The 23289-nt window shown below is 50.5% G+C and overlaps 1 protein-coding gene and 1 pseudogene across 1 annotated transcript in view; both read right to left on the reverse strand.

The window, feature by feature from the left end:
• SCML2 (Scm polycomb group protein like 2) overlaps nt 1-23289 on the reverse strand; it is a 749380-nt gene that overhangs the window by 707144 nt on the left and 18947 nt on the right. The window lies entirely within an intron of this gene.
• LOC147697195 (2-(3-amino-3-carboxypropyl)histidine synthase subunit 2 pseudogene) lies at nt 3452-4520 on the reverse strand (annotated as a pseudogene).

Consider the following 23289-nt stretch of genomic DNA (forward strand, 5'->3'; position numbering starts at 1 on the left):
CTGAACCTCTGGATCACGCCTCTGGATCACAACTGGTTTAGTTGTGGCGGCCTTTGTCATCGTTCATGTGCCTGCAATGGCTAACTTCAGTTATCCAGTCTAGCCCCCTCTATGTGTGGTCTACTGTTTCCACACAGAGCTATGGCTGCAGAGCACACAAGCAACTGTCAGGGGCCCCTCCTTGAAGGTCTCTTGTAATCAGGACTCACCGGTGTAGTTTCAGCTGGATACATGGTGGATGCCAGGATAATGTAATTAACCGGTGGTGGGATGGAGCAATTAGCAAGTTTGCTCTCCGTGATGGCTCTACAAGCCAAGCCCCTACCTAAGGTTTATTTAAGTAACCTTAAAGTGATTGCTGGACTCTTTCTTTTAAGAGAGGGCTCACTGACGAGTCCTCTCTGTAGGGAGAAATCTTCCTAGTACTTTAAAAAAATCTGTTTTGTGATTTAAGATTACAGATACTGAATATCATCCAGTGGAGTCATAACTTAGACCAAACAAATGCTGATTTCAGATTTTACAGGGCCCATAGGAGGGGGAAGAACGTTCAAATCAACCAGACAGCATACCATTATATTTGAATCACCAATGAAAAACACTAACACAGTGTTATATTAAACCGGAGAGTAAAGATCAACTAGGCAAAAAGTTGTTGTAAAGACGACAGACTAACTATCAATTATTTTCTAAGTTTGCATTTTATTGACCTCTGAATTTTAGAACATAAAATTCGAACAATCAAGCACACATGTAGAACAAGCCAATACATCTGTAAATCAAGGTATACATATGATGAGTTTGTCATTGCTTACAGTTTTACAAACTTGAGTGTAGTGGCATCAAACAAAAGTCTCAAAAAAAACCTGTGCTCGCTAGGAGTACACATTTGCATGAACAGGTTTGCAAACTTAGCAGATGCCCTAAGTTTGTATGATTTTGCTATTATAGAAGCATATGCTTCACAATATATGCCTAATTCCAGACCCTGACCTAACAGATGTAATCTCTTCTAAATTTCAATTCTGGACAGAAGTAAAACAACAGCGCGTCGAATGAGACTTCCGAACTTTCATACGTACACTCCCAAAGAATAACAATATACAAGACAATAGCTTCCAAAAGGGATGCACCGAACAAGTCCATATTCTGGAATACTAACCACACATGGAATCGGCAGTAACTACACAAAATATCAAATTCAAAATATCGAATTACCATAATATCGATTTTCAAAATATAGAAAGTCAAAATATCGAAGTATAATATAGGTATTAAAATATATCGAATTTTTAATAATATTGAATTTTTTATGTTAGTATATGTGTGAAAAGTGTATATTTTAGTAATTTATTTTAAGTAATGAATTTTATGTTATTTAATTTTTGCGTAATTTAATTCTGTAGTGGGTTGTGGGTTGTGGGTTTATAGGGGAATAAGGTGGGAAGTAATTGAATTATATTAAGTTAAATATACATTTTTAAAAATTACTAATTATTTTTAATTTAATTTTGCATTTTAGTTCTGTAATGGGGTGTGGGTTTATAGGGGAATAGGGTGGGAAGTAATTTAAATGTAATTAAATATTTTAATTTATTTATTGGTATTTATTTTGAATTTATTGTTAATTAATTTTTAATTGGTCATTAATTTTTATAAATTGATTAATTGATAATTATGTTAATTTTATTAATTTATTTTCTGTAGAGGGTTGTGGGTTTATAGGGGAATAGGGTGGGAAGTAATTTAATTGTAATTACATATTAAAAATACTTTGTGTATTGATAATTTACTGTTAATTATTGATTGGTAATTTTTATTAATTCGTTTTTGTTATTGAAAAATGTATTAATTATGAATAGGTAATTTGTAATAACTAATATTTATTTCTATGTGTAATTAATTAATTACATATTAAATTGGTAATTAATTTTAATTAATGTTTTATTGGTATTGATATTAAATTTATTTTTATTAATATATTAAATCATTACTTTCTCTACTGTTAAACTCACTGGAGTGGGAATAGTAATTTTTACCCCTACGCTATCCAACACTTTCCCTACTGTTACACTCTCTGGAGTGGGAATAGTAATTTTTACCCCTACGCTATCCAACGCTTTCCCTACTGTTGCACTCTCTGGAGTGGGAACAGTAATTTTTACCCTCTCGCTATCCAACGTTTTCCCTACTGTTGCACTCTCTGGAGTGGGAATAGTCATTTTTTCCCCAACGCTATCCCTATTTTTGCACTCTCTGGAGTGGGAATAGTAATTTTTACCCCTACGCTATCCAACGCTTTACCTACTGTTGCACTCTCTGGAGTGGGAATAGTAATTTTTACCCCTACGCTATCCAATGCTTTCCCTACTGTTGCACTCTCTGGGGTGGGAAAAGTAATTTTTACCCCTACGCTATCCAACGCTTTCCTTACTGTTGTACTCTCTGGAGTGTTTTCTGGTGAGGTAACAGGGACCCCCTGAAAGGGATACATTTCCTGGGTCAGGGTTAAGCAAGCATATGCAAGGGTAAAAGCCCAGGCCAAAAATATAAAGTCTGACAAAAGCAGGAAAAAGGACACACCATAAGGAGAAGAAGGACTCAAGGAGAAAAAATTATATGATAAAGTACAAAGTTTAATTACATTAATAAAAAATTGAAATAAATATATTCATTGATACACAATCATAAAATCAAGGATAAAAAAGTGATTTTCATAAAATAAATTATTCCTACTAAGAAATATGCATGGGTCACAAGAAAGTTGTTAACATAATGATAATGCCCAGACAATGTTGAGGATGCTGATTTCTGTACTCTCTGGAGTGGGAATAGCATTTTTTACCCTCCCGCTATCCAACGCTTTCCCTACTGTTGCACTCTCTGCAGTGTGAATAGTAATTTTTACCCTCCCGCTATCCAACGCTTTCCCTACTGTTGCACTCACTGGAGTGGGAATAGTCATTTTTACCCCTACGCTATCCAACGTTTTCCCTACTGTTGCACTCACTGGACAGACCCCCCAGGATATAGCGGCATGGATTAGCAAATTTAGCGGCACAAAAATGGAAATTTAGCGGCACAAATATGGAAATTTAGCGGCAATTTAGCGGCATTTTATTTGGACGTTTTTCCTACAACAAACACAGATATCTGACCGAAAACGTGCTCTGTGGAGTACTGTGTGTTAAGCTGACTGCAGCAGATAGCTAAAGCATTCTACCAGGTCACTACCTCACACGAAACTGTGTAGACAAAAAATAACTGCAAGAATGTAGCTATTCACACACTCATCACTAAAGTAAACCGACAAATTGTATATGCACAGTACATGTGAGTGATGTCTACACTACATGAGTATCTCACACACACAAACTCAGACGGAGACTGAACAAGTGGTGTGTGGAGTACCAAGGACAGTTTCTGGGGAGCAGTTATGGACATGCAGTATTCATTTGATTTGCACATGCCAAGACATGATTCTTTGGAAGTTTGCGAGCTTTGCAGCGTTCAACTTTCCCATCACAAAGATGTAGCTCTTCTTCCCAGCCCTTCGAATGACTGTCTTTAGATGCTCGATGACCGAGAGGTAATCTGCAACGCCAAGTGTGCCCACCAGAATGCCAACAGCCTGGGCATCACGAGCTCTCTCAATCAAATAGTAACGCTTCATCAATGCCCTGATAATGTTCAGAGTCTCACGCCGGCCCTGCGCACTGGATGGGTTGAAAGTGCAGAACGCACACTTGTTCCACGTCATCATGAAGTTCGTCAGCGTCAGACTCTCTTCACCAATATAGAACACACTGTATCCTTCAAGTCCAAAATTGCCGTCAATAGAAAACCGGCGCCCAAACTTCCACACTATCTCTGCATCTGGGCACTCTGTGGAGTCATCAGCCTTGACGGGATGGAGGTTTGTTTTTTGGATAGAAAGTGAACCTCTTTCTGATTCGATACTGGAGAATGATACACGCGGGTACTCAGACCTCAATATGGATTCAAGACCACCAATGATATAGGAGTACACCACGTCACTAACTACCACCACGTGGCTCAGCCGGTCAGGGTACAATGTCCGAAAGGCAGCAGCACAGCTTTTCAACATCCACAGGTTGGCGCCCAAATATATAGAGCACAGGCAACCTTCTACTCGGGCTCAAGCAAGCCCTTCCATAGTGAACCAGGGAATCTGCCTGCACATGCTCCGCTGCAACCTCGTCCACGCAGCAACTGCCGTATGACGTGTCCCCAAGGATGAACGTCTTGGAGCCGGTGGCTCCCTCTATCTTTGCTGCGATGGCAGCAGAGTCAACAAGAAGCTCATCTGGGAACTGGGGGGCGACCCTCTTGGATTGGTACTTTTGGATGAAGTTGAATGTTTTCTTCATCTCATAAACCTCTTCCAGACCAGCGTTCTGCCGCAGGTCTCCTTGGCGACTGAGGCGTGCTTCATGACCTCAGTGCTGTCGCTGCTGAATTGCATCGCCATTGTCACCCCCAAGGTCACTCTCACTCATGCTAAGTATACGCCGGAATCCGAGAGTAACAGATTGTTGGCGCTTTGCATTTCAGCTCCATGCAAGGCACAGAGTAAGGTAGGACTGCAGCTCCCCCTAGTGGAACCTCGGAGTTAATCCCATGAACAGGATTACATCCATTAGAACCCCAGGATATAGCGGCTTTGTAAAAAATGCCGCGATTTCTACTAAAGTGCCGATTTCGCGGGCACTTTGGTAAAAATCGCGGCATTTTTTAAAAAGTGCCGATTTCGCGGCAAATCGCGAAATCGCGAAATCGCGATATCCTGGAGGGTCTGACTGGAGTGGTAATAGTAAATTTTACCCTCCCGCTATCCTACAGTAAAAATATTTTATATTTTTTATTAATATTACGTTAATATATATTAAAAAATTGTATGTTCAATTTTTTTAACTTATATTAATTATTTAAAATTTTAAGGTTAAGTATTTTTAAGTATGTTTAAGTTACTTATATTTATTATTTCATTAATTTTAAATTACTTTTAAGACATTTTTAAAAATTCGATATTTTGACTAACTATATTTTTTTAACAATATTTTTGATTCAATATTTTTGTACTTACCTATTTGTAGATAGAACTCCGATATTTTTGCATTCTATATTTTTTCTTCGATATTTTGTTCATTCTATATTTGTGTATTCGATATTATGTCAGTGATCCGGAATCGGCATTACTAAGACCAGAAAAACTGATCACTCCTACTAAAACATTAAGGGGCTGATTCTGATGCGGGTTGGAAATGCTTCCCGGCCCAATCGGGTTGGAAATGGTTTCCGACCCACTCGGATCGAGAGAGTCCGACCGACCAAGTAGGATGCATCCGGATGCTTCCAGATACGATTTGGTTGGATTCCCACTGACTTCAATGGGAGCACATGTTCCTAACCGCATCATAATTGGGCACCGGGTCGCTCCCGATCCTATTTGGAAGGAGCAAATGCGATTAGGAGGCCTTCCTAACCGCATCAGAATCAGGCCCTGGGTGGGAATGCTTTCCAACCCGCATCAGAATCGGGCCCTTAGAGGGAAGAGTCTCTATTTTGTGGCTATTCCCTTCAAGTTACAGCCCATAATCTTCTAGCCATCGTCTTACCCACGAACATAGACAAACCTATCTCCAAGCTATTCTTTTCCTTTTGACTTTCTGCTGCAGTCAGTTAATATAACATAACATACCACCTGACAGTGGTACATTACGAAGTAAAGAAAACCAATTAAGCAAGAGAAAAAATTGACTGACATCTCAAGCAAGACACATTATTTTCAAATCCACAAAAAACAAGCATTCGTATGTAAACCAGGCCCTCCACATCTACATAATGAGGGAATGAATGGTTTAATTATTTGGGAAACTGGCTAAGAATTTTCATTAATACCAAGGACAAATAATAATACTATACTTTATATGCAGGAGGAACACTCATACTGTCAACCGAATGGTGAGTTGGCAATTTCAGACAGATTGTGTTTGAGTTATGACCAACTGCAATCCCAATTACTGGCATTCTGTGCTCTTTTACACAACTTGTGTTTTTCTCATTCAAATGAAAAATCGGTTTACCTAATATTAAACGTACATTAAAAATCTCAAAATAATTTAAACACATCAGTAAAGAAGGGTCTGCACAAAACCTGTCTGGAGTTTTGGTATTAACATAGCACCTCTCCACCAATGGCGGCCGTGCCAATGTGCATCCCTCACAAACAAGGCAGGAAGGGGTGTTTCCGCTAAATATCTCAAGTGACTCTAGGCAGCAGGCCCTCTTTCACGTTCATATTTCCAGACTAATGTTTTTCAAAGCAAAGTAACGCCATATAAGCTACTGGTGTTGTTTTCTGCCAAAACCAACTTTAATTACTTACTTGATGTTTGATGTGGCAACTGAGTGGCTGAGTTTTGCAGACCCTTCTCGATGCAACATGTGCAGCAGCAAAAAGTGTATTCATTTTACTGGAAATTAACCCAAATAAATTTAAAGTTTGAAGATTTTCAATAGGCCTTTCAAAACACACTTTACCGGTACAGCATGAAACCTAACTTGTGTGAATGTCAATATACCTCTTAACATTACTTCTCCTTTAAAACGGTTGAAAGTGGCACTTCAGTCAGAGAAGGAAAACCAGAAGTTCCAGTAACCCAGAAAAAAAACCAATCTGGTTTTGACTGGTTCATAATTTGAATTGCAGAGGAACAAAAATCTATGCTTTATGCGTAATAGCAAAAAACGAGCCATTTAAAATACGGCTAATGTAATTTAGCTCATAACTTTACAAATAACGAAGAACCTCCATGTCCAGACAAAATCCACTAGTTTATATGGGTTGGTTTTTCCGTGGATTCGAGGAGCACTGAACAACGTTTCACAATGAGAACAAAAACTAAACTGCACGAAAGTCTGTATGATTAAGAATCGAAACTAATGTATGTGAATGTACAAAAAAATATATAGATTCTAACATAGTTTTCCCATCTTACTCGCTTCGTGATAACTCTGTACCTATGGTTGAGAATAGATTTACTGGTTGCACATATGTTAACTTCAGTCTCGCTTAAAGAATATAGGCACATTTTTTATCAAAACAAACTAAAATGATGCAGTGGGGTTATTGTTAGTCCAGATTCCAAGCTGAATCCTAATATTGTGAACAGCACCAAACAGCTGCCCTCAAAATGTCTGTCTTTGAGAGTACTGTGGAAAAATTATAAAATCTGACCCTAAACAGTAGCCAGCCCTAGGGCCCAGGCTTATACCTGCGAATTAAAAATAAAAAATAAAAGCATAAAATTAAAAAATATGTAGGAAAAAAAAGGATTCACAAGTCTGGTCCAGTAAAGGCTTTCATAGATTGGTCAAAAGGTGGATATGGGGTCAATGGTTCTAAAAGTTTGATTTCCCTTTCAAAGGAATTTTACTCATCCAATAAATGTTTATCACAGAGCAAAAAAAGCCTACTTCTTAAACAAGTTGATTTAACATGTTTAAACGAATTTAACACTGCATCTAACTTCTTCCATCTACTACACACTAGGTCTGTATTTGTTTTGTCAGATTTTTTTTTTAACTCAACATATTAGAACATTGGATCATTACTCTTGGAATTACTATCAGCTCAGATTACATTTTGCTCGAACCATTTTGGTCCAAAATTGGATGGCAATGGTAAATGCTGAATGTTGTTCCCTCCTGAGGCGGAAGCCGGGAGGTGGTATGATGTATGTTTAGCCTTTCTGGCTTTTATGTTTATTTGCCTGACTGGAAAGCCAAATACTTTTAACTTCGTCGTGTTTTTAAGACTTACTTTAAAAACGCATTTGGAAAGCCAATGTTGGACAGGCCACATGACGGGCCGCTCTCCCCCGGCTCGACCAGGCCCGAGCCCAGTCACGCAAGCACCACACACCACCATTGCACGCCCTGCGTCCCCTCAGGGACCCCTGCCCTCGAACATGATAACCTCGTGGGTCCGATCCATTGCCGGCCATGCACCCAGCCGGGCCGCCATCTTGGACACCTCGCCACGAGGCCGCCTGGCCCCCGATCGACCTCAACCCTGGGCCTAGCCCAGCCTCAGACAATCCGGCACCACCCTCCACCCAGGAGGTGAGCGGGCTACTTGGCAAGTCAATGGGAGAAAGAGGTGCCGATGGCTCTCCCCCCGCCCAGTGCCGCTCGCCCATCGCCTCCCCGGGCGCTGGCTCCACCCCCCTGCTGGGTGTCTGGACTCCCTCATCCCGGACCTCCCGACCTCCAAGTGCGAGGGTCCGGACATCAAAGCACGCCAGCCCTATAACTGGGGCAGCTCCAGAGCAGGAAGGCAGTTGTATCTTGGAGTCGAGAGACGTAAGAGGAACTCATCCTGGACGGACTACTGGCGCTGCCGTAGCTCTGTCCTGTGCACCATCGTCCTGCCTGTTGGCGCTGCCACAGCCGTCGTAACCTTCATTCTTCACCGTCGTCCGGATCTGCTGGCGAGGCCGCGGACCGTTGTAACCATCATCTTCATCGGGACCTGCTTGGCTTCTCCACGGCCCGTCGACCATCCTTCATCCATCTCGGGACCTGCTTGGCTCCTCCACGGCCCGATCAGCCACCACGCCGAGCTCGAGGATTGAGAGCTATTTAACTCATTGGTAACTAAGACTGTCCCGCTACCCTTTCTCCTCAACCAGAGATCAGAACCGAGGGGACCCCTGAGTCCAGACCTCCTTGTATCATAACGACGTAACCTAAGAATTGCATATAAAGTCTCGTTAACCTTCAATCTTGTGTGGTGTCCGTCTGTGGGGGGGAAGTTACTTACCTGTACAGTCGTTGGAGACGGCTCTCCCTGGAGACCTCTCCCCGTAATCTCGGCCGACCCTCCCGGTCCGTCTAACATTGGTGGCCAGCGGCGCGATCCGAATCACCGCATAACGTACAGAGAGTAGCTCACCCCACAACGAACAACAAATGTCGACTAAAGAGAGCGGATCAACTGAGAAGTTCCAAATGGAAAAACTAGAGGAATACAGCCATCGTGAACTAAAGCAGTTCTGCATCGAACTAGGTATCGCTACCACCGGACTAAGTACCAAGGACGATTTTAAGCATGCCCTAGAATCTTGGGCAGAGACCGGGGATGTCGAAGCCCCTGAGCAAAGCACCGCGAAAAATACCAACACGGCCCCTGAGGGGCAAAGAACCAGTCTCTCGCAAGACGAGATCCAAGAAAGAGAAAAAGCCCGACTACACGAACTCGAAATGGCCCGACTCAAGATGGACATAGAACTCAAATTGGCCGAGCAAAAAATAAACTTAGAGCACCTTCGCCTCCGAGAAGAAAGAGAGGAGAAACAGAGGCAAAGGGAGCTCGAGGAAAAAAGACTAACGTACGAGCACGAACGGAACCTAGCCGAGATCAACCTGCGCAAACAAAATAAAGAGTTAGGGGTGCCCGACAGACCGTCCACCCCAGGGACCGCGGAGAAAAAAGTGCACATCCCCAAGGATGTGGTCCGAGAATATTTTCGAGAAGACGACATCCAGCAATGGTTTAAGGCCTATGAAATCGCGATGACTGCGCACCGGATCGATAGAGCCGACTGGGGAGCCGGCCTATGGGGCAAATTCCTCAATGAGGGCCGCGATACTCTGTTACAGCTCCCAGACCACCAGATGACCTCCTACGACCATATGAAAGCGGCCCTCCTCACCCGCTATGGCCTCACGCCCGAGATGTACCGTCAGAGGTTCCGAGACTGCACACGCATTCCAGGTACAACTTGGGTGGACTATGTAACGTACTTTAGCCGAGCCTTCGAAGGCTGGATCAGAGGGAACAACGTCACGACCTACGAGCAGCTGTTCAATCTGATGGTATGGGAGCATCTGTCCAACAATTGCTTCATTGAACTACGCCAACACCTCCTCGACAGCAAGTTAACCGATCCCCGGCAGCTCGCAGCCGAAGCTGACCGGTGGGAGATCACCAGAGTGGGCCGGAATGGGTCCTACGAGCAGAACAGGAACAACAATGGTCACTACCGACCCAGAGGAGGAGGAGGGGGCCAAGGACGAGGAAGAGACAATACTCCGGCCGCCCCCGCTACCAGCACCACCCCCCCGGCCAACCGGGGCAGCACCCCGGCGCGACCGGGATACAGAGCCAATGTTACATGTCACCGATGCCAACGAGTCGGCCACTATGCAAACGACCCAAGCTGCCCGCAGTATCAGAGTCCAAGACCCCGCCAGGTGGCCGCCGCGGCACTAGGGGAAGAACAGATCTCCGAGGAACAAGAAACAGGCGAGCAAGAGTATCAAGAGTGGGAGCCAGCCGCCATGACTCTCGCGTGCTTAGGGGGAAGAGACATGGTCCCGCGGGTCCCCCTACCCGCTAACACCCAGAAGTACAGCCAATGGGTGAGCATCAATGGACAACGGGCCGAAGCCCTTCGAGACACCGGGGCCAGTGTGACAGCCGTCCGCTGTCATCTGGTGACCCCAGAACAATATCTACCGAACGTTCTCTGCCCTGTGCGATCAGCCGACAACTCGGAAAGTCTGTGTCGGATGGCCTGCGTCCCCTTTGAGTGGGGAGGGGTCTCCGGCATGTTGAAGGTAACGGTCCGAGACGACGCCCCCGTGGAATGCCTCCTCGGAAATGACCTGGAAAGCTCCCCGTGGGCAGCCGTGGAGCGAAAAGAACACTTGGGGATGTTGGGCGTCCCAGACTGGGCGTGCGTCACCACCCGGTCCATGGCCGCCCGTGCCAACCATCACCCGGAAGAACCCGAATGGCCGGCGCCACCGCCTCCGGTCGCCCCCGCCGAGACCCCCGACCATGGCATCCCCCTCGAACTTGCTCAACCTTCCGACCTCGCTAATCTTGATCAGTGGGCTCAAGAAGGGGGACCCACACAAGAACAATTTCGTCAGGAACAGAAGACCTGTCCCTCCCTTGAGGGACTCCGACAACAAGCGCTCGCCCAAAGCGCCGGGGATACCTCCGGAACTCATTGGGTCTACTGGGACAATGATCTATTGTACAGCGAGCAACGAATCGCCGAGCTGGGGGCCAACCGAGTACTAGTGGTGCCCCTCCGCTTTAGAGACTTCCTGCTAAACCTGGCCCACGATGCCCCCCTGGCAGGGCACCTGGGACAGGATAAAACCTACAGCCGCCTAGTGACCCACTTCTTCTGGCCCAAAATGAGAAACGATGTGCACCAGCATTGCCGATCTTGCCCCACGTGCCAAGCCAGTGGGAAGAGCGGCCGCAAATTAAAGGCTCCCCTGCAACCCTTTCCAGTAGTCACAACCCCATTTGAGAGGGTCGGGATAGACATTGTGGGACCCCTGGACCCGCGTACAAGACAAGGCCATCGCTTCATCCTGGTACTAGTGGACCACGCCACCCGCTACCCTGAGGCTATTCCTCTCCGGACCGTGACAGCCCCAGTGGTCGGCCGGGCCCTGATGGGGATCTTCTCCCGTGTGGGGTTCCCCCAGGAAGTCGTCAGTGACAGAGGCACGAACTTTATTTCTAAATATATGAAGTCCCTCTGGCAACAGTGTGGGGTCACCTACCGCTTCACGACCCCCTATCACCCCCAAGGAAACGGACTTGTTGAGCGGTTCAATCGCACGCTAAAAGGGATGATCGGGGGATTGGAAGAGCCCCTCCGTCGCCAGTGGGACGTGCTGCTGCCGTGCCTCCTCTTCGCCTACCGGGAGGTCCCACAGAAGTCCCTAGGCTTCAGCCCCTTCGAGCTGCTCTATGGGCACCCAGTACGGGGGCCACTCAGCCTGATCAAAGAAGGCTGGGAGATGCCTCCGGCCAAGAGTCCTCCAGATGTCTTCCGGTACCTCCTCACCCTCCGCAACCAGTCCCGGCGGTTCAGAGACCTAGCAAAAGCCAACCTAGAGGCCAGTCAAGAGGACATGAAGAAATGGTATGACCAGAACGCCTCATCCATTGAATTCGAGCCGGGGCAACAGGTCTGGGTAATGTCCCCCACAGAACCGTGCGCTCTCCAAGACAAATGGACGGGACCCTTCAAGGTAATCGAGCGCAAGGGTCCTGCCACCTATCTGATCGATATGGAGTCCGCCCGGAATCCGCTCCGAGTCCTCCACACCAACAGACTGAAACCCCACTTTGCACGAACAGAACTCAGCCTCTTGATGGCCACAGACAATGGGGTTGAAGACGACTCCGAGCCTCTCCCTGACCTCTTGCGGACCCAGGAGCAAGACGGCTCCGTGGATGGGGTCCGACTCTCGGAGACCCTCACCAGAGAACAACGGCAAGAGTGCCAAGCCCTCCTATCACGGTTCGCCAGTCTGTTCTCCCTCACCCCGGGTGTCACTTCCTGGTGTGTGCACGATGTGGACACCGGAGACAGCCCTCCTATCCGCCACCGGGCCTACCGCGTACCTGATCGGGTACGGGCCTGCATCCAGGCGGAAGTAGCTAAGATGCTCACGCTCGGGGTCATCGAGCCCTCAGACAGTCCATGGGCCAGCCCGGTCGTACTGGTCCCCAAAGCAGCCGCCCCCGGGACCACACCAGAACTCCGGTTCTGTGTCGACTACCGGGGCCTGAATGAAGTCACCAGAACGGACGCACACCCCATCCCCCGGGCAGATGAACTGGTCGACCGAATGGGCGCTGCCCGCTACCTCAGCATCTTCGACCTGACGGCAGGTTATTGGCAGATCGGCCTCACACCCCGAGCACAAGAACGCTCTGCCTTCTCCACCCCCGATGGCCACTATCACTTTACGGTCATGCCCTTCGGCATGAAGAATGCCCCAGCGACGTTCCAACGGCTCGTCAATCAGGTCCTGGCGGGGCTCGAAGAGTTCAGCGCCGCCTACCTGGACGACATCGCTGTGTACAGCCACCATTGGACCGAGCACCTCCACCACCTCCAAGCAGTGCTGCAAGCCCTTCAGCGAGCTGGCCTCACGATCAAGGCCAGCAAATGCCAAATTGGACAAGGGTCGGTGACCTACCTCGGACACCAGGTGGGAAGCGGCCTAGTGGCCCCCCTACAGCTGAAAATTGCCGCCATCCAGAACTGGCAACCCCCTATCACTCAAACTGAGGTGCGAGCCTTCCTGGGCCTCACGGGCTACTACCGAAGGTTCGTGAAAGACTATGGTACCATCGTGGGGCCTCTCACCGAACTCACGTCAAAAAATCAGCCCAAGAAGGTGAACTGGACCCCAGAGTGTCAAGCGGCGTTCGAACAGTTAAAGGCCGCCATGTGTTCCGCTCCTGTGCTCCAGGCCCCAGACTACAGCCGGGAGTTCGTCGTCCAGACGGACGCCTCCGACCAGGGCATTGGGGCGGTCCTGTCCCAAGTGAGCACCGAAGGCCTCGATCAACCGGTGGCCTTCATCAGCCGGAGACTCCTACCCCGGGAACAACGCTGGAGCACCATAGAGAGGGAAGCCTTCGCTGTGGTATGGGCCCTCAAGAAGCTCCGGCCCTACCTTTTTGGCACCCACTTTCGGGTGCAGACTGACCACCGACCCCTGCAGTGGTTGATGCATATGCGGGGGGAAAACCCAAAATTGCTACGCTGGTCCATCTCCTTACAAGGTATGGACTTCACAGTCGAACACCGGCCTGGGTCCGACCACGCCAACGCCGATGGCCTGTCCCGGTTTTTCCGCCTCGACGAAGAGAGTCCCCAAGAGGATGGGTAACTCTCCCCGCCTTCAGCTGGGGGGGACGCATGTTGGACAGGCCACATGACGGGCCGCTCTCCCCCGGCTCGACCAGGCCCGAGCCCAGTCACGCAAGCACCACACACCACCATTGCACGCCCTGCGTCCCCTCAGGGACCCCTGCCCTCGAACATGATAACCTCGTGGGTCCGATCCATTGCCGGCCATGCACCCAGCCGGGCCGCCATCTTGGACACCTCGCCACGAGGCCGCCTGGCCCCCGATCGACCTCAACCCTGGGCCTAGCCCAGCCTCAGACAATCCGGCACCACCCTCCACCCAGGAGGTGAGCGGGCTACTTGGCAAGTCAATGGGAGAAAGAGGTGCCGATGGCTCTCCCCCCGCCCAGTGCCGCTCGCCCATCGCCTCCCCGGGCGCTGGCTCCACCCCCCTGCTGGGTGTCTGGACTCCCTCATCCCGGACCTCCCGACCTCCAAGTGCGAGGGTCCGGACATCAAAGCACGCCAGCCCTATAACTGGGGCAGCTCCAGAGCAGGAAGGCAGTTGTATCTTGGAGTCGAGAGACGTAAGAGGAACTCATCCTGGACGGACTACTGGCGCTGCCGTAGCTCTGTCCTGTGCACCATCGTCCTGCCTGTTGGCGCTGCCACAGCCGTCGTAACCTTCATTCTTCACCGTCGTCCGGATCTGCTGGCGAGGCCGCGGACCGTTGTAACCATCATCTTCATCGGGACCTGCTTGGCTTCTCCACGGCCCGTCGACCATCCTTCATCCATCTCGGGACCTGCTTGGCTCCTCCACGGCCCGATCAGCCACCACGCCGAGCTCGAGGATTGAGAGCTATTTAACTCATTGGTAACTAAGACTGTCCCGCTACCCTTTCTCCTCAACCAGAGATCAGAACCGAGGGGACCCCTGAGTCCAGACCTCCTTGTATCATAACGACGTAACCTAAGAATTGCATATAAAGTCTCGTTAACCTTCAATCTTGTGTGGTGTCCGTCTGTGGGGGGGAAGTTACTTACCTGTACAGTCGTTGGAGACGGCTCTCCCTGGAGACCTCTCCCCGTAATCTCGGCCGACCCTCCCGGTCCGTCTAACAGCCAATTACTGACCCGCCCTGCTATCGACCAGCCAGCTTCCCAAACCGCTAACTCACCTAACAGCATCACTGGTGCCCAGCCGATTTGGGGCTGAGGCACACGGACCTTCAGATTAGCGGCGGCCATCTTAGGTGGGTGGGAGGATTCTCCTGCAGCGCTCTAGTCGTCAAGCCCATAAAAGAAACGGTAATGCCACCGCGAAGCAGACGCGCGTTGCGGACGCGCCTGATCGCTCGCCGGAGTCACGCAAGAGTCCAGCCCGCCTGCGCCCGTCCGCGCTGAGGACGTGCTGCATGACGGTCTCTTTCGCTCTTCCACTAAACAAGAGTCAGGTATTTTTACCACCATGCTCTCACTAAGACCCCCCACTTTGCCGTGTCATCATACTATACCACCAGAGGGTATATTCCTCAACAAGTGTGGCTGCAACCCCTCCCCACCCGCTCGTCCCCGACCACCTAGAAAACGTCAGGCCAAGGCTAAGTTCCCTGAACATCTGGAAAATCTAACTGGCTTTCTCATTAACGCCAGATCTTTGATTAAAAATAAGACTGCATTTAATGAATTTGTAGCACAGAGGAAGCCTTCCTGGGTCTTTATAACAGAGACCTGGGGTTCTGTTTCATCTGGCCCTGATCTAGTCGAGGCTATTCCTGATGGCTATGCCCTGACTAGAATGGACCGAACTGGGCGTAGGGGTGGAGGAATGGGAATAATTTGCAGAGATTGTATTACCTGTCGCATTGACCCCCTCTCATCCCCCACGGAGAACCATGAGGCACTGCATTTTACCATACAGTTAGCTCCCTCTGTTTCCTTTGTTGGTATCCTTTGCTATAGGCCCCCTGGCCCAAGGACCAATTTGTGTCACAATCTACTCACATTACTAGAACCGTTCATCAGTAGGCCTAAGTTCACTCTCCTTGGTGATTTCAATTTTCATTTGGAATTACTAGAGGACAATAACACCAAAGCTCTAATAGAGGGTCTAACTTCCTATGGGCTTAACCAACTCGTTGACGGCCCTACTCATACTGCTGGACATACCTTAGATGGTATCTTTTCCAATGATACCAGACTGGTGATCGGAACTCCGATCCCCCTGTCCTGGTCCGATCATAGGGCAATTCCATTTTATTTCACCATGATTTCCTCTGGTTCTGATCAAACCAATAAGAAAGGATGGGAGATTAGGAGGAACTACAATAATATATTCAACACTACACTCACCCCCTTCCTGACAGATATCCATCTCCTCTTTCTGCCTGATGCAAACAAAGCCGCTCTGGGTCTGTCGGCTGCTCTCACTAATGCCCTGGACTCGCTAGCACCTGTTAAAAAAAAACCCTCGGCCAGGAAAAGTCCCTCATCGCCCTGGTTCTCGGAACACCTAAGATTACTACGGCAGAAATGTAGACAGAAGGAGAGCCTGGTATGCCTGTTCTGACCCCCAGGGGTTAAACCTACATAAGTCAGCCCTGAGAGAATACAAAAAGGCCATAGCTGAAGAAAAAAGAACTACTTCAACAAGATTACCACCTCACTGAAATCATCTAGAGAGCTTTTTAAAATCATTGAAACTTTGTCAACACCTATAATTATTGAATCAGTGAATGAGTCGCAGGAGCTCTGCGATGATATCGCAGGCTTCTTCCACTCCAAAATTTCTGATATTCATACTTCCCTCAAATCCCTAAATACTGAACTGGATGCCAACAGTGCACTCTTGTCCCACCCTTCCTCCTTTCCACACGTTGAGACCCCTGAATTGGGTTCCTCGTCCAATTTCTCCAGCTTCCCTCATTTGACGCAGGACGAATTAAATCACCTTCTCGATGCCACTAAATCATGTTCGCCTCTTGATCCCTGCCCTTTAAAAATCTTGAAGTCCTGCAAAGAGACCGTCCTCCCTCCCCTCTTGCAGGTTATGAACATGGCCATTGATGAGGGATCCTTTCCAATTCCTTGGAAATCGGCAGTTGTTAAGCCTCTTTTAGGTTTAAAGTATTTTATTCATCATGACACACCAAGACAAATACATATTATCATAAAGGTTCCTGCAACACCCAAGGATTCAACAAGCACATAAGCCAACCATTACGGGTCGCGATGGTGATCCAACCAAGCAGGTAAATGAGTGCATAGGTCCGGTGCGACACAATAATTCCATACAAACAACACCCCCCCACCCCCAACTGTCCCTACCCAACTCCCCCCCCACCCTTCCCACCCGTTGTCCAGTGCATTATCATCGCCCCGTGTGCCTAACAAGATCAAAAGTCCTGAGGGAAGAGGGAACCCCCTGCCAGGTCAGCAGTCAGGTACCGGTGGGCTCGTGAGCCGCAGGAGGCGGAGGTATCTGGGGCAAGTAAGTTCTCTAAACTCCGTGATTAACAGAGCATGGAACGGTTGCCAAAGCTCATTGAATTGGGCTATGTCCCCAGCCACTACAAGAGACATTTTTTCCATACCCAGCACACGCCACAATCTGTGAAGCCACCCGGTGATCGTGGGCGGCGTGGCCGTGCGCCAGTGTGTCAAAATATTCTGAACCGCTGAGCCTAAGGCAATGGCGATCTGCCTACCCCTCCTGGACTTCAGGGGATACATCAAATCGTTCGGGAGCCCTAGGAGGGGGGAAGCACGGAAGCTCAATTTCAAAGTGAGAATCTATTTCATCCAGCACTTCCGCCCAATAAGCGGCCAAAAGAGGGCAGTCCCACAAGATGTGTGTGAGTGTACCACGATGTCCACATCCCCGCCAGCATGTGTCTGCTTTACTGCGATCAAAGTCGTGAATTCGCTCCGGCGTGTAATACCAATAAGTAGTGACTTTAGTGAAGGTGTCAGTAAGGCCCATATGATATGCTGAGTGGCGTGCCCTGTATGAAATTTGGTCCCACTCCCTGGGACTCAACGTTCTCCCAAGCTCCCGCTCCCATCTCTCTCTCCCTGGATTGTAAAAGTGTGTGGATGGTAACTGCAGAAACCTGTATAAATCCGTAATTAGTTTCGAATCTGACGCACGGGTCATCAGCCATCTCTCACATGGCGAGAAAGGTCTATCCGCTGCTTCTCTGACCTGTGGCTGCAGAGCCCAATGTCGAGCTTGCATATAACGGTGCCTTTCAGTCTCAGGGAGAGAGAACTCCTGACGGAACTGCGTGAACGGAATAACCCCCTCAGGACCGTACATGTGGCACAAACCTCTACAACCCGCTTGCCGCCAGTGCGTGAAGGCCCCCCTCTCCATTCCGGGAGTAAAAGCCGGATTGTTCACCAATGGGGAGAGCGGCGATGGAAACGAGGTAAGATCATATTTAAGGCAAGTAGCGTCCCAAACTCGTAAAGGCACCCTAGTGACGAAGGAAGCATACAAGTTCTTAGGTCGATGGGAGCGGTGCAAAAACGGAATCTCCTGCAGAGGCCGACCCGCCACCGCCTGGTCCTGGAAAAGCCAGTGCTTATCCGATTCCCATCTGCACCACTCCACTAGGTATCGGAGTTGCGCCGCCTGAAAGTACTTACGAAAATCCGGGATGCCTAGACCCCCTGCCTCAGGAGGCAAAAGAGATAGGGCCTTGCGTATCCTAGGCTTCTTCCCTTGCCATATGAAGCGGCCCACATCCGATTGCAACTGCGGGATCCAGCCGACCGGCGGCTGAAGCGGCAAAGTCCTGAACAGATAGAGAACCTGGGGTAAGATAGTCATTTTAATGGCAGCAATCCGTCCTAACCATGAGAGAATCCCACGGTTCCAGCGGGCCAGTTCCTCTCTAATCTTCGCTCCCAAGGCCGAGTAATTTGCCAATACCATGGCCTGCAGCGTGGGCGCTATCTTGATTCCCAAATACGGTATCGCCTCCGAGGACCAAAGCAGAGGGAACCCGCCCTGCAAATATTCCCTGGTGGCCGGCTCCAAGGAGATATCCAAAGCGACCGATTTCCCCACATTCATCTTAAAGCCGGAGACTGCACCAAAGGCGGCAAGCTCCTGCACACAGGCCGGTAGGGCCGTCCGAGGTGTAGCTAATGTGAAGATGACATCATCAGCATAAAGGCTGATCGCGTGCGTAAACCCGCCCATCCGTATCACTTCCACCACTGGGTTATCCCTGACCCGCTGAGCCAACGGCTCCATGTATAAGGCAAAGAGCAAGGGCGAAAGTGGGCAACCCTGCCTAGTACCTCTCTCAATATTGAAGGCTGTGGAAGTATATCCATTCACACGGACCACGGCTGTCGGTGCTTTATAGCAGTTGAGGATCATGGTGCGAAACTTCTCCCCGATGCCAGCCTTCATTAGTACCTGTTCCAGGAAGGGCCAATGTACTCGGTCGAACGCCTTCTCCGCGTCCACCGCCAGCATCATTCTCTCTCCAGGAATTCTAGAAGCCTTCTCCAGCAGATGGACCACCCTTTTCGTATTATCAACAGTCTGCCTCCCCGGGACAAAGCCAGCCTGATCCGGATCAATTAGACCGGGCAGGTGAAGTGCCAAGCGCCTGGCCAAGATCCCGGTATAGAGTTTCAAGTCTACATTCAAGAGGGATATTGGTCGGTAGGACCCACAGTGCTTGGGATCCTTTCCAGGCTTAGGAATAACGGAGATGGAGGCTCCGAGGAGATCAGGCGGGATGACACCAGGTTCTGCGAAGGAGTTAAAAAGGCGAGTGAGGACAGGAGCTAAGGTCACGCAAAATGTTTTATAAAAAAGGGCAGAGTAGCCGTCCGGGCCCGGCGCTTTGCCGTGTTTGAGTTTTGCAATGGCCGAGACCACCTCCTCTATCCCGATGTCCCTGCTCAAATGTTCCGCCTGCAATACATCCAAGGACGGTAAAGTGATCGAATCTAGGTAGGAGGATAGGGCCGTTCCATCCGGTGGGTCACCAGTGTAGAGGTTTTCGTAGAAGCCTCGGAACACCGCCGATATGCGGGCGTGCTCCGTCTCCACATTTCCACTGGAGTCGAGGATCTCTTTCACCGACTGGCTCTGTCGCGCCGCCCGGAGCCTATTAGCCAGCAGTTTACCACAGCGGTCTCCCCCCGTGTAATAGGCATGGCGCAGCCGTAGGGCTGCGTACTCTGCCCGATCCGTGTCCAAGGCTGCCAGAAGCTTCCTCGTCTTTCAGCTGCCGCCAGATCCTCGGAGCCCCGGTCCGTCGGTGAATCAACTCAAGCTCCCGGACCCTATCGGTAAGTTCCTCCCTTTTGGCCTGCCGCTCTTTGTTTTCCGCCGCGGAGACCGACACGAATTCCCCCCTGAGGACGGCTTTCAACGCTGCCCATTGCGTGGCTCGGGTGGTGTCGGCGTTGTCATTATGCGCCAGATAATCACGGGTTACCCTCTCGATACGATCCACCACCACCTTCGGATGTAAAAGGGTATCCCTGAGGCGCCAAGTTCTCGGGGGAAGGGCAGTAGGGGGCAGGCACAGCGAGGCCTCAACCGGAGCGTGGTCCGATAAGGATAACACTCCCATGTCTGTTGACGAGACCAATGCCTTCACCGGCGTTGTAACTAACAGGTGATCGAGCCGTGCATAGGTCTTATGTGCATGAGAGTAATATGAGTAATCTCTATCCGTGGGGTGTAGATGGCGCCAAAGGTCAAGGAGATCAACCTCCGCCAGCCGTGCCTTGCAACCGGCCGAGAATTCCCCGACTTGTGGGGAGCGCTGCGCAGACCTATCCATCGCAGAATCGAAAACCATATTAAAATCCCCACCGAGAATGATATGTCTGTCCGGCGAAGCCGTGACAGCCTCCACTGCCGACTGCAAGAATCGTTCCTGCTTGTCGTTAGGGCTATAGAGGGAGCCAATCGTGAATGTAAGACCCCCGACTCTAAACCTATGCGCCAGTAACCTCCCCTTCTGTTCAGCAAGTTTGTGAAGATGCACCCCCTTAAAGTGTCTGGCCACCAGGATCGCCACCCACGCAGTCTTCGTGGCACCGGCGGAAAAGAACTGGAGCGGGAACTTGTGAGATCGCAGCCTATGTGTATCCTGTGCCAACAAGTGCGTTTCCTGAAGGAGGCAAATGTCCGCATGAGCATTCTCTAACAGTGAGAGCACCGCTCGCCGTTTAACAGGGTTGTTCAATCCCCTAACATTTAGCGTCAGAACCTTAAAGGCGTAAGGAGGCATAGTGAGTAGAGTGCAAGAAAGCGTATGTACAGCGTGCAGAGGCCATGAAAAGTATGTACACCCCCCCTCCTCCGGAAACCAAGCCAAGGTCAAGAATAAGCATAGGAGCCCCCTGCCCTCCCACCTTGGCAACCCGCTGCAAGCTGCGAACTCCAATGTGTCCGTGGGCTGTCTTAAGTAGCTGAGCACCGGGCAAGAGTCCTAACGTAATCGGGCTGTACCCTCTACACCATCCAACCTCACGGTCCACCCCTACACCCACTACTCCACCGCCACTGAGTGAGACAATGTGGAAAAACACAGGCAAAACAGCAATTCCTAGCACAGCGCACTGGACAACCCCTTCCCTCACTCCCAACTCCCACAACCCCACCCGGATCCCCAACACCCCAACAAACCCCCCCCCCCCCTCCCGAAACACCGTCCCCGTCCCATCAAGAGAGGAGACAGGGGAACCATTGTCCAAGCCCAGCCCAATAGGCAAGTCTATGGAAAAGTCTCAAAAGTGGACGTCCAGCCACCACACAACCTTGGCTCCCCCCCCCCCCCAACCCCCAGGCCCCCAAACCTGCGATTCAAAAAGAGGCGATGTCGATCTCCCCCCGGAGAGTGTCTAGGCAGTCAAGGCAACCTCCTCCGTCGCTGTTTCTCTGGAGACCTCCCTCACAGCGTCGGCCATATCAGCCCGGATAGTTGGCGAGGTAGGCCTCCCTGAAGAGGCCGGGGACCCGCGGCCCGGAACCGACTGCCAGCCATCTCTGGTGACTCGGCGTCGACGCGGTGTGGGGGCATCCTCGTCGGTGGCAGTGATTCCCAGCACAGTGCAAGTATCCTGGAGGGAGCGCAGCTGATGTAAGATCCCGTTCCAGCGGAAGATGATACGAAAGGGATGGCCCCATGAGTACTGAGTATCATGTTCCCGCAAGAAGTCAGTCACAATTTTAAAGGACTTTCGTTTCTGTAGGGTAACCACTGAAAGATCTTGAAAGAGGGCCACCTTATGACCTCGGAATTCCAAGGAAGGCCGTGTACGAGCCACCCGTAGGATCCTTTCCTTCAAAGGGTAGTCCGGCAGGTAGGCCAGAAGATCGGGGGGAGGCGCCGGGGCTCTGCGCCGTGGGCCCACTCTGTGTGCCCTATCCACCCTAAGCAGAAAATCAGTCGGCTCACCCAATATGTCTCTGAACAGATCACGCAGATAGTCCGCCGCGTCCTCCCCCTCTTCTCCGAGAGGAACACCCCGGACCCGGATGTTGTTCCTCCGGGAACGGTTTTCGAGGTCCTCCACATGGGATTGGATATCAATCTGCTGGTCCCGAAGCCTGATCACCTCCTGCTGGAGCTGCGTGAGTTCCTCATCCCTGGCATGGCCGGCTTCTTCCACAGACGAGACCCTCTCTCCCAGGCTGTCGACCTCCCGCCGTACCTCTCTCACCTCCCCCGCCACTTCCTGCTTAAGCGTCTGGAAGTCCTCTCGCAAGGAGCTGAAAAGTGACTCGAGGAACGATCTGGTAACCGGCGGCTCCCCTCCGCTCGCCCCCTGCGAGCCGCTGGACTGGCCTGGGGAGTGCTGTCCGCGGTCTTGCCGCGCATTGCCCCTGTTCAGCATTTCCGGTAGGGTGCGATCACCCTTCCTGGTCCCCTTATTGCCGGCCATTCTGGCGATGGGTGAAGATAACCAATCCGCACCAGCAGTGTCGGTGCGTGCTCCACTACCTGGCCCCCAGCCGGTCATCTGTTCCAGGGAGATAGGCCCCCCACCCGTTCACTCCGTTGGTTGCCACTCGCACAAGTTCACTCGGGACCTAGCTGCGGCCGTCAGACCCGGCACCTGATCCACCTCGGTGAGCTGAGGGTCCTACAGCGCCGCTCTCCCACGCTTCCGCCGCCAGCACGTACTCCATGCACTGCGCGCGACTCAGCAAAGCAGCCACCACAGCATGGGTCAGCCCGGGGGGGAGAGGGAGTGAGTCCCACAACCCGCAGGTCTCAAGGAGAGACTGGATCCTCTGCTAAGGTACCAGCAGTCCAGACGCAGAACTTCCACTGCACAGGCCCTCAGGCGCTCCGTCACTCCCACTCTCGGCCAAGGGTAGGGGGGGGGGGGGGGCCACACCCCTCGTGTGCCTCGACGGGAAACTGCGGTCTACGGCCTCCTCACCGCGGCAGCCGCTATGCCCCGAGACCGGTCCAAGTAGGCCTCCGGGCTCCTCACCACAGTAAAGCGCTGCCCCCTTCAATCCTGACAGCACCAGGCGGGAAGAATGGGCCTCCGCAAGGGTCTGTAGGCTGCTGGCACCCCCAATCTC

This window comes from Lissotriton vulgaris, chromosome 8, assembly GCF_964263255.1.
Source record: "Lissotriton vulgaris chromosome 8, aLisVul1.2, whole genome shotgun sequence".
NCBI lineage: Eukaryota > Metazoa > Chordata > Amphibia > Caudata > Salamandridae > Lissotriton > Lissotriton vulgaris.